Genomic DNA, 10080 nt, shown 5'->3' with positions numbered 1-10080 from the left:
CATTGCTTTTCCGGAAAAGCAAGCGGCCAGTGTAGACAGCTCGCAGCTTATTCCGGAAAAGCGGCTGCTTTTCCGGAATAAGTGGCCCAGTGTAGACACAGCGAAAGGGAATATCTAGAAGCTCATTGGAGAACATTTCTGCTCACCTAACCATAATCTAACAGATCTGAAGGTGGCGATCTTGTCACAGGCCAGCTCCTCAAGCCAAATTCACAGGGAAAGTTTGGAATTACATTACATACACAAACTCAATTCTTATGCTATTTGACTCAATTGGTATTTAAGCTGGTGGGGACTCTACCACTGAAGGTCCTAACAGCTCTCTGAGTGGTATCCTTCCTGTCTCAGCAATCTATCTATTGACTTTGATTTTTATCTGCTTAGGTTTAGCACCCATTCTCCAGCGCAAGAAAAAAAAGGAAAGGGGGAGGGAGACAGAGCTTCATTCTCTTACCCCTCCCTCCCTTTCCCTTCTCTTATTTATTTCAAGTTTTTATATCCCCTACTCATAACTCCGGTCATCTGAAGAAGTGGACGGTGCCCATGAAAGCTCATGATACCATCTACGTGTTTTGTTAGTCTGTAAAGTTCTACCAGACCATTTGGTGTCTTTTTGTTGTTTTTTTCTGTAAGAGACTAACTCGGCTACCCCCTGAAGCTCCAGAACTGGACACAATACTCCAACTGAGGCCTAACCAGCACAGAGTAGAGCGGAAGAATGACTTCTCATGTCTTGCTCACAACACACCTGTTAATGCATCCTAGAATCATGTTGGCTTTTTTTGCAACAGCATCACACTGTAACATAGGGATGTTATCATCATCCAAGTTCAAGTTCAGCTTCCTGTACAAACATCACCAGTGGGTCTTCGAATGGCCAAACACACACACCACAGTTATTTTTCACCTGCTCAGCCTATTATCGAACTACACCTTGTTGCTGTCCATGTTTCCCATGTATGGTTTCATGAGCCACAGCATTAAGGGGTAGGCAGGGTTTCCAAGCATCACAATGGGCTTTTCCACTCCCCCACCCCAGTGATCTTCTCATGCGGGAAGAAAGTCCCCGCTTGCAGCTTCCTGTACAGGACAGTGTTCCAAAAAATGTGAGCGTCGTGAACCTTTCCAGACCAGCCTGTTTTAATGTCTGTGCAACGCCCACGGTGATCCATAAGCACCTGCAGAACCATGGAGAAATTCCAATTGTGCTTACAATTCTCAGAGGCTAGGTGGTGTGGTGCCAGAACTGGAATGTGCGTGCCATCTATTGCCCCCACGCACACAGTTTGGGAAGCCCATCCATGCAAACCCAGCCACAATTTCATGAATGTTGCCCAAAGTCTCGGTCTTTCGGAGCAGGATGGGATCAATGGTCCTGCACACATCCATCAGCACAAGTCTAAGGGTATGTCTACACTACCCTCCTAGTTCAAACTAGGAGGGTAATGTAGGCATACCGCACTTGCAAATGAAGCCCGGGATTTGAATTTCCCGGGCTTCATTTGCATAAGCGGGGAGCCGCCATTTTTAAATCCCCGCTGCTTCGAACCCCGTGCAGCGCGGCTACATGGGGCTCGAACTAGGTAGTTCGGACTAGGTTCCTATTCCGAACTACCGTTACTCCTCGTGAAATGAGGTGTACCGGTAGTTTGGAATAGGCACCCTAGTCCGAACTACCTAGTTCGAGCCCTGTGTAGCCGCGCTGCACGGGGTTCGAAGCAGCGGGGATTTAAAAATGGCGGCTCCCCACTTATGCAAATGAAGCCCGGGAAATTCAAATCCCGGGCTTCATTTGCAAGTGCGGTATGCCTACATTACCCCGCTAGTTCGAACTAGCGGGGTAGTGTAGACATACCCTAAGAGTCGGCTTTCCCAGTTGGAAATGATTGGCGACTGAGCGAAAGCTGTTTGGAGTAGCCAGCTTTCAAAGTGCTATCACCACGCATTTCTCCGCCAGCAGGGCAGCTCTCATTTTCTTGTCCTTATGCTACAAGGTGGGGGTGAGCTGAGCACACAGTCCCATAAAAGTGGCTTTCCTCATCCGGCCATTCTGCAGTTACTGCTGGTCATCCCAGGTTTGCATGACGATGGGATCCCACTGCTCAGTGCTTGTTTCTCGAGTGCAAAAGTGACGTTCCACTGTGGTCAGACCTTTGTGACTGTCAGAAGAAATGTCACGTCATATAAACACTGCCTGGACTCCTCATTGTCACTTTGCAGCTGCAGGAACAACTCGACTGCCATTTGTAAAGTGTTAGTGGGACCCAGCAGCATTTTCATCAACAGCTGGGGATCTGGCCCCACACACCCTTAGGAGGCAGAGTGTGAAGTACAGAAGCCACTGAAAGATGGTGCCAACTGCTGACAGAAGCATGGGGTTGCTGGGATGTGAAGCACTGCACCACGGGGAATTGGAACATGACCCAAGCCTCCCTACAAACCTCTATGGCAGAAGAGGAAGAGGTGCTCGGTGGGATAGCCACCCAGAATGCACTGCTCTGAAAGGCACTGCAAGTGCAGCAAATCTAGTCATGCTAATGCGCTGGCAGGTGACAGTATGGACACCCAATCATATTTTTCACTGTCGCGCTCCCTAAGCAGTGCTGTAACTACCAGAGCTTTATGTCTGCCAATGTAGACGCAGTCTCAGTCCTTCTTCCCTCCCAATTTGATCATGCTACGTTTGCAAATGAATTGCAGCTCTGCTGTTTCTCTTTGCAATCTGGTTTTGAAGTTTTATTTGAAGAAGGATGGCTGCAGACACTGAGGCACTTGTGAAATTCCCAGTCCCTGATTAGTAGTAAGTGCATTGCAAAATGATAAGTGCTAAGTGCAATAATTATTCTATCTTGCATCCACCTGAAGTAGGCAACTGATGTTTCTCATCTCCAGCTGGAGACATAGTATTGTGTGACCATCTTCAGCCTACACCTTCTGTTTTGGGTTCTGACTCCTAGCAAATGATTAGGTGGTAAGAGAAGTGCTAGCCGCACCTGTACTGAGAGGGTCCAAGTTAGAGCATAGGCCTGCAGCAGAGATGACACCTCCTCAGGGGTCTGTGCTGAGAAACCACACAGGAAGCTTAGATGCGTGCATAGACAGAAGGCCAATAGCTCAAGTGTCAATTAAACAGCTCTGAACTTGAAGATGCAGAAGATTCTATTGTATGGACAGAAAGCAGAGTTAAACCAAAGAATCCTAGAAGCAGGCCATGTGCTGAAACAAACTCTGGCCCTATTTCAGAATGGGCAATAATTTTCACAGGGAACCACTTAATGAATTTTGGTACGTGAACACGGGCTGGCTCTGCCCCCTCCCCAGAAGGAGTGGGGCCTGGGGCAGGGAATGGTCTCCCCTTGGAGTTGTCCGGGGCCTGAGGCTTTGAATTAAAAACATTGCAAAGGTCTCTGGGCTCCTGGCCCCACCGTTACTGCGTTGCCTGACAGCCAACCAGGGTTGCTGCAGCTATTTAAAGGGCTTGTGGTCCAGCCCCTGCTGGCATAGCGCTGTTAACTGGTGCCTTTAAATAGCTGCAGCAACCCCAGGCAGCTCCCAGGGAACATTGTAGTAGTGGGGCCATGAGTTGTAAGCCCTTTAAATAGCAGTGATTTAAAAGGCTTGCAGCTCATGGCACCCAGCACCGCAACCGGGAGCCCAGAGCCATTTCAATAGGATCCTGATATAAATAGAAAATGGCCAGTCTGCAGGCAGGATCAAAGTGTTAAGGGGCTGGATTCAGCCCCAGGCCTTCTCTTTCCCAGCCCTGGCCTATTTTGTGTTCACTTTTAAATGCAGGTATCTTAGGACCACTCCTCTTCATTCACCATCTGTAAAATAGGGGTGAGCCTCTCCCTGCACCTTGATATCTAATCATAATATAAGAATGTTGTGTTCAAATTTGTCATTTTGAAGGAAATGTTTCAAAAATGAATCTTATTCTCACCTTGGGAAAAATACTTTTACCCTCCTCCCAGTAGAAAGAAGTATGGTGGACGGGGAGACTAAAAAGTGAGTGGGATAAGTCACCCACAATGAGCCGTTTCTGTGAATATTATCGGTTTGGTTGGAAAGTCACTTGCTATAGAAAAATCTTGTCATTAATTTTTTTGACCAGCTCTAGTTCAAAGCAGCTTTGCAAATGGGTCACTAAACTTATGTCTGTGAATATTCCATGTATAACTGTGCAGACGTAACCCACAGCAGCTAGGCCTGCCAGTTGCTTTCACCAAAATCCCCAACATGGCAGGAAAAAAAACCCAGTGTCCCCGCTGGCCTTTCATCCAAGGAAAACAGAAAATACTGGATATTTTACATGTCCGGTATTTTCTGGGTTTATTTTAACCAACAGGGGCCAGAAATAACAGACTGTTTGAGTGAAAAATGGACACCTGGCAACAGGGGTGACCCATGAGCCTAGGCAGACTTGGTGGTCACCTAGGGCGCGGTCAGCCTGGGGCACCCAATGATGACATCACAGGGCACCTGGGCACCCAATGCTGACGTCATGGCCATTGACAGCCATGCAGGCGGGGGCACCGATTGCGCCTTCTACCTGGGGTGCCAGCTGCCACAGCCGGCCTCAGGCAGCTCCTGCCTGGCAACCCATAGCAGCCTGCTGAGCCCCATTGGAGTTGCACACAGGAATCTGAGTCTATTAGTTTAAAAGCCACATCAGTGTGTACAGCCATTTTCTATGTGATACATTTATTAATACGAGCACTTGCCTTTTGCACTTTGCATGTATTGCATTTTGTGCATAAAAAAGTCTAGAAGTTTGAAATCATAGGTCTACATTTACTTTTGAGTTTTATCTGAATAATTATTTCAGGTTCAGGCTGTCTGGTGTATGGTTTCACTGAAGTGCAGCTGTTCTGGGATGCACCATATCAGCTGTTTAACACCAACACTTTATACCAAGAACTAAAGAAGAATACTGTTATCATCGTGCTAGAGGTAGGTGGAGTTTTGTTTTGTTCCAGTGCTAAGCAGACAACAAAATAAAGTGCATCGAACTTTTTCCCAGTAATGCCAATTTTAAAGGTGACTAAGAGCTGGATATTTATTTGATTGACATTTACAATTCTTTATCTGGCTATGATAACTTCAACCTCTGGTTTTCTGCTTGAACTTCTTGACTTTGTCCCTCTATTCCTGTTCTTTGATTCAGTATTTTCCATTAGAGAGAGTTGCAGCCCACACTGAGTTAAATATAGCCGTGCAAAGTACCCTGCTGTTCATTTGTTTTCAGTGAAAGGAAATGGAAGGTTTCAGCAATTAAACTAGGGGCTGGGAACCTTTTTGGGGTGAGAGGCTGCTGATCCACAGGAAAATCAGTCGGGGGCCACTCACAAGTGAGAAGTGCAAAAAAACCCCAACCCCTCACTGACCTGGCCCCTGACTGAGAAAGAGAAAGACACACCCCACATTCCCCTCACACACCAGAGCCTAGGGGGGCCCAGCCTAGTAGATTGTGTGTGTGCTCTCACCTAGCCATGGGGCAGTGGCAGGGCTGGAGCACCAGTGTGGGTTCTCCAATGCTGGGGGGAGGCCTGAACCTCAGGGGCCAGGTCCAGGCAAGTCAGGGGGATGCATCCACCCCCACCCTGGGCCTGAGGTTCCCACCCCTGATTTAAACTGTCCACTATAAACCTCTCTCGCCTCATGTCCCTCAGCTCGTCAGCCCAGCTGCATCTTTTACAATAAACAGAGTAAGCTTGAAAACCAAGTGGAGAAAAAGAAAATCTGAAGGCCATCCGGACTCTGCACACGGTTTGTCACTGGGTGTTAGGGCATTGTGTTTTGCAGAGACGCCTTTGCTCTCTGTTAACTGCATGGACCTGTTACAACTTGTTAACCAGGATTATAGCACCCTTGTTTGCTGCAGGGTTTTGCAAAGCCAGCAGACTGGTGTTTTTCACTAACTGCTCTGCTCAGGCATGTCTACACAGCAGCGTTATTTTGGGATAACTGGCGTTATTGTGAAATAACACAGTCCGCATCTACACTCGAGCAGTTATTTCAACATAATGTCAAAATACTGTCAAGCTGGAGGACTCCTTACTCTGACTCCTGTAACCCTCATTTTACAAGGATTAAGGGAAGTTGGAGGAAGAGTCCTTTCTCAGACTTAGTGCTGTGCAGTCAGTGCCAAAAGCTGAAATAAGCTATTTCAACTTGAGCTATGCAATTGACGTAATTCAGATTGTGTAGCTAATTTCAGCTTTAGCCTTGCTCTGTATATGTACTCCACATGTTCACAAAATACATCATCACAGATTAAACCACTTTTTGGCACAGTTCTTCTGCCTGTAGTCATTCCTTCCACAGTAGCATCTCCTGAGACACATAAAATTAAACAGCAACACGTATATTGTGGTAGCATTTGGAATTGTTAAAGAGACAGGTGCTAATGTTATACACACTATGAGCTGATTGCAATAATCCCTCTGAATGGAACTTGCCGTTGAAAGAGTTAGCTCCACTTCGATTCATTGAGTTAGATAGATATATTCCACTCTAGGTGCATGTACACCTAAATCACTCCAGGCAGAGACTTTTGCCAGCAGTATCACTAGTCAGCACCTGTACCTCTGCTGTCCTTGTGCACAGAGCCAATGGTAAATGTAAGTGCAGCTGTCACCGCCTTTCAGATCCTTCTTACTGCCCATGGCAAGAGTGGGAGTTCTCTGTCGCTCACGAGCTGTGGTTAGCTCCCTTTAAGAAAGGGAGTTCCTCATAACGTACATAATACAACAGGTACTGTTGCATCACAGCCTCCCAAGAGGGAGGAAGGGGTCAGGGCAGCGGGTTCCCATGTGACAGTAACTGTAAGAAATGTAAGTGTGGGGTGGAGTGAAGGGTGCGCAGGATTGGAGGAGGATCGACAAGTCAGGGCAGGGGGCTGGAGGTGTGGGGAGAGCAGAAGTCAGGATGGGGGTTGAGATGTGGAGTTGGGGCAAGCCCAGTTGGTGACCCTGTCCCACACTACTCCTGTTCCCAGTCAAAAGGGGCTGGGGGGGGGCTGTACCTATGGACACAGGAAGGGAACACGAGGTTCAGGAAGTGTGGCAGAACTTCTGGGCTACTGGTCTAATGCTTGGGTCCCAGCTGCTGGCCCTGTATGCCTGGGGCTCTGCTGCCAGCCCCACACACCAGGGGGCTCTGCTGACAGCCCCATGTGCCAGAGGCTTTGCTCCTGACCTAGCCTCTTTGGGGTGGGGAAGACAGGGGTAAGGAGGCTGGATCAGAGCACCGCCCCCAGCCTGCCACTCCCTTACTACTGCACTGGCGCGCATGGCTTGCTTTCACCTTCGCTTCTAGTATAGGTTAGCTAGCCAGTTAGCTGTTTTGGGGAGTGGAAATTAGCTATTAAGAAATCACCAGGATTTCAATAACATGCCACATACAGGGCTGCTATTCTTGTAAATGACAGGCACAAAAGCTGCCTAATTAGCTTAGCTGAGAGACACATAAGGAAAAAATGTTCTACTTGTGCCTCATTTCTAATTTCCAATGCGGACGAAGAAGCAGAGGAATTTCCTCCTTAAAATCCATCTTCTTGAAAAAGTGACATGTCCTGCCAAGGCGGCCGTCCGCCATCACTTCAGGGAGCGGGGTGCCCCTTCAGCTGCCCTGGCCTGGAAAAAGCATGTAGGTGTGAAACATAATTTGTCTTTCTCTCCTGTGGTCTCCTTAAAGCTCTCAGAACTATCTGAGACAGATTAACTGTTAAAGTCTTGCTCTTCACCTCACAAAAAGGCACTAAAAAGTGCTCCGGTGCTGAGCTGAGGCCTGGTCATAAGCACCAATGATTCAGAAGAGGTGTCATCAAGATCAGTGCCTTCACCTTTACTGGAAAGATCTTTGACCCCTCCCCATCTGGTTTGGTACCAGCTTGGGCAGCTGGGCACTCACCTCTGGTGTCAGTGCCTTCAACATCACAAGCATTTGTGTCTCCCTCGGCTAGTCTCACCTTTGCTGAAAGTGCACTGTCCGATCACAGTCACAACTGCCTCAACTGTGTAGGCTCTGCTGTCTCCATGTAGCACTAGGCATCTCCACAATGCAGCTCGCCTCAGCACCACTGGCATTCAGCATTGACTCACCTTTTGGCATTCCGCCTGCCTCATCTACTTCCACTGGCTCTGTAGGACTCTTCAGTGTCTTCTTTTGGGGCACCGCCATGTGTCGCCAGTGCCAAGACCCACCAAAGCCATAGGAAGTGCTCCCCCATTCACAGAGGAGAATTCTGTTTCCTCTTCAGACTCTGCACACGACAGGCTTCTGTCTCCTCCAAGGTCTTTCAGGTTTCCATACAGATCATGCTCTAAGGTTGCGGAAAGCATTGAGCAAAGCCGGTATTCTTATAACGATGCCCCTCTGTGGTCCTCACCTTCATGGGCAGTACTGTGCCTCTTGGACTGCTCCAAGGCCTTCTGTCAGCTATTCAAACCAAAGGGACATCACTTTCTCTGGCTCCTGTAGCCCCCGGAGGGCATTCCTCTATATAATCTCAATGTCCCTTCTCACGGAGTAGGGAGCAGCAAGGGTGGAGCCCCCAGGTATTTCTTCCTTTTCTCCTGATGAGACCATCACACTAGAGCCAACATTGTCTATCCATGAAGGCTTCAAGGTCTTTCAAGATGTGATAAGGTGAGTGGCAGAAAAGTCCTTCACTATATCCCCCATGTTACTCAGAGTCTTTACCTGCTATGGGATTGTCTACACTACAGAGTTTTTTCAGAAAAACGACCATTTTTCTGAAAAACCTCATGTCCACACTCCAATCGGATAATGACCGATCAAAAAATATCAAAAGAACAGAGGGGTTTTTCCGACATTGGTAAACCTCTTTCTACAAGGAAGAAACTCTTGTGGAAAAAGGCATGTGTGGATGAGTAAGAGGGGGATCTTTCGAAAGAAGAGGAAAGAGGAAAAAGCACAGGTGGCCTGGTGGCCACTTCAAAGCTTTTTCCAAAAGAAGTCTGCAGTCTAGACATAGGCTGTAGCAGAATAATATTGATTGCCTTGGCCACTTGGATCACAACAGCAATTCACAAAAATCCATGAAAGTGGCCTTGCGCCTATAGAAATTTTGCAGCCATTGCTGATCATCCCATCCCTGCATCATGATGGGGTCCCACCAGTCTGTGCATGTCTGACAGCACCAGAACTGGGGTTCCACTGTTCCCAGAGGATCGAATGTCAGCAGCATTTGACACTCACTCAGCTCAAGTGTTTCACATAAGGTCATGTTCATGGCCTCCTGCGTTTTGTTTACATTCCGATGGATCCTGGACATCACGTAGATATGCTCCAGCATACAGCACATGATGGGTAGCATCACTACTTAATGGTTTGATGTGCAGCAAACTCCAGCATGGAGTCCATGCTCATACTGCTATGGCATCTGCATGGGTAGCCAGGTAAAGAAGGGGTATGAAAAGAATGTTTGCCATTACAATAAAGTGGTCTGAGGGAGTGGGAAGTGGACAGATGAGCGCATTATGGGATACTGATGGCATATACCCAGAATCACCTGCTGCATGGTATTGGTCCCAGCGTTCACCAGGAGCTTAACCCAGAATGCAAAGGGGTGCAGGGTCTGTGGAATAGCTACACACAATAAATTGATCTCAAAGTCGATGGTAGGGATGGGCTACTTTGACCAGTGTTGAATTGTCTTGCAAAGTGGGGACATACAATTCAATCTTATATCGTAATGTAGATGTAGCCACTGTCCTTGTCTTCAATACACTCAATGGCCTAGGGATCGCCACCTAAAGCTCTAGGTTGAAGACTGTGGTTGTGAAATGCATTTCTCTGGTACAATGGAACACTCAGCAGCAGCAGGAGACAGAATGTTCCCTGGAATTAACTTCCCAAAGAACAAAGAATTATCACATACATCCCCATCTTCCGCTCCAAGTGCAGGACACGTTTCTTTGGCCTTGCTGTCTTGCTATCTCTAGCCACATAGCAACAGGTATATTTATATGAAAAAAAAACCAACAAAAACCCCCACACACTACCAAACCAAGACATTCTGTTGCACATTTCTGCCTCTGGGGGGGAGGTGAG

The sequence above is a fragment of the Pelodiscus sinensis genome, chromosome 32 (assembly GCF_049634645.1).
Source record: "Pelodiscus sinensis isolate JC-2024 chromosome 32, ASM4963464v1, whole genome shotgun sequence".
In the NCBI taxonomy this organism is placed as follows: domain Eukaryota; kingdom Metazoa; phylum Chordata; order Testudines; family Trionychidae; genus Pelodiscus; species Pelodiscus sinensis.
This window is presented reverse-complemented; position numbering follows the sequence as displayed.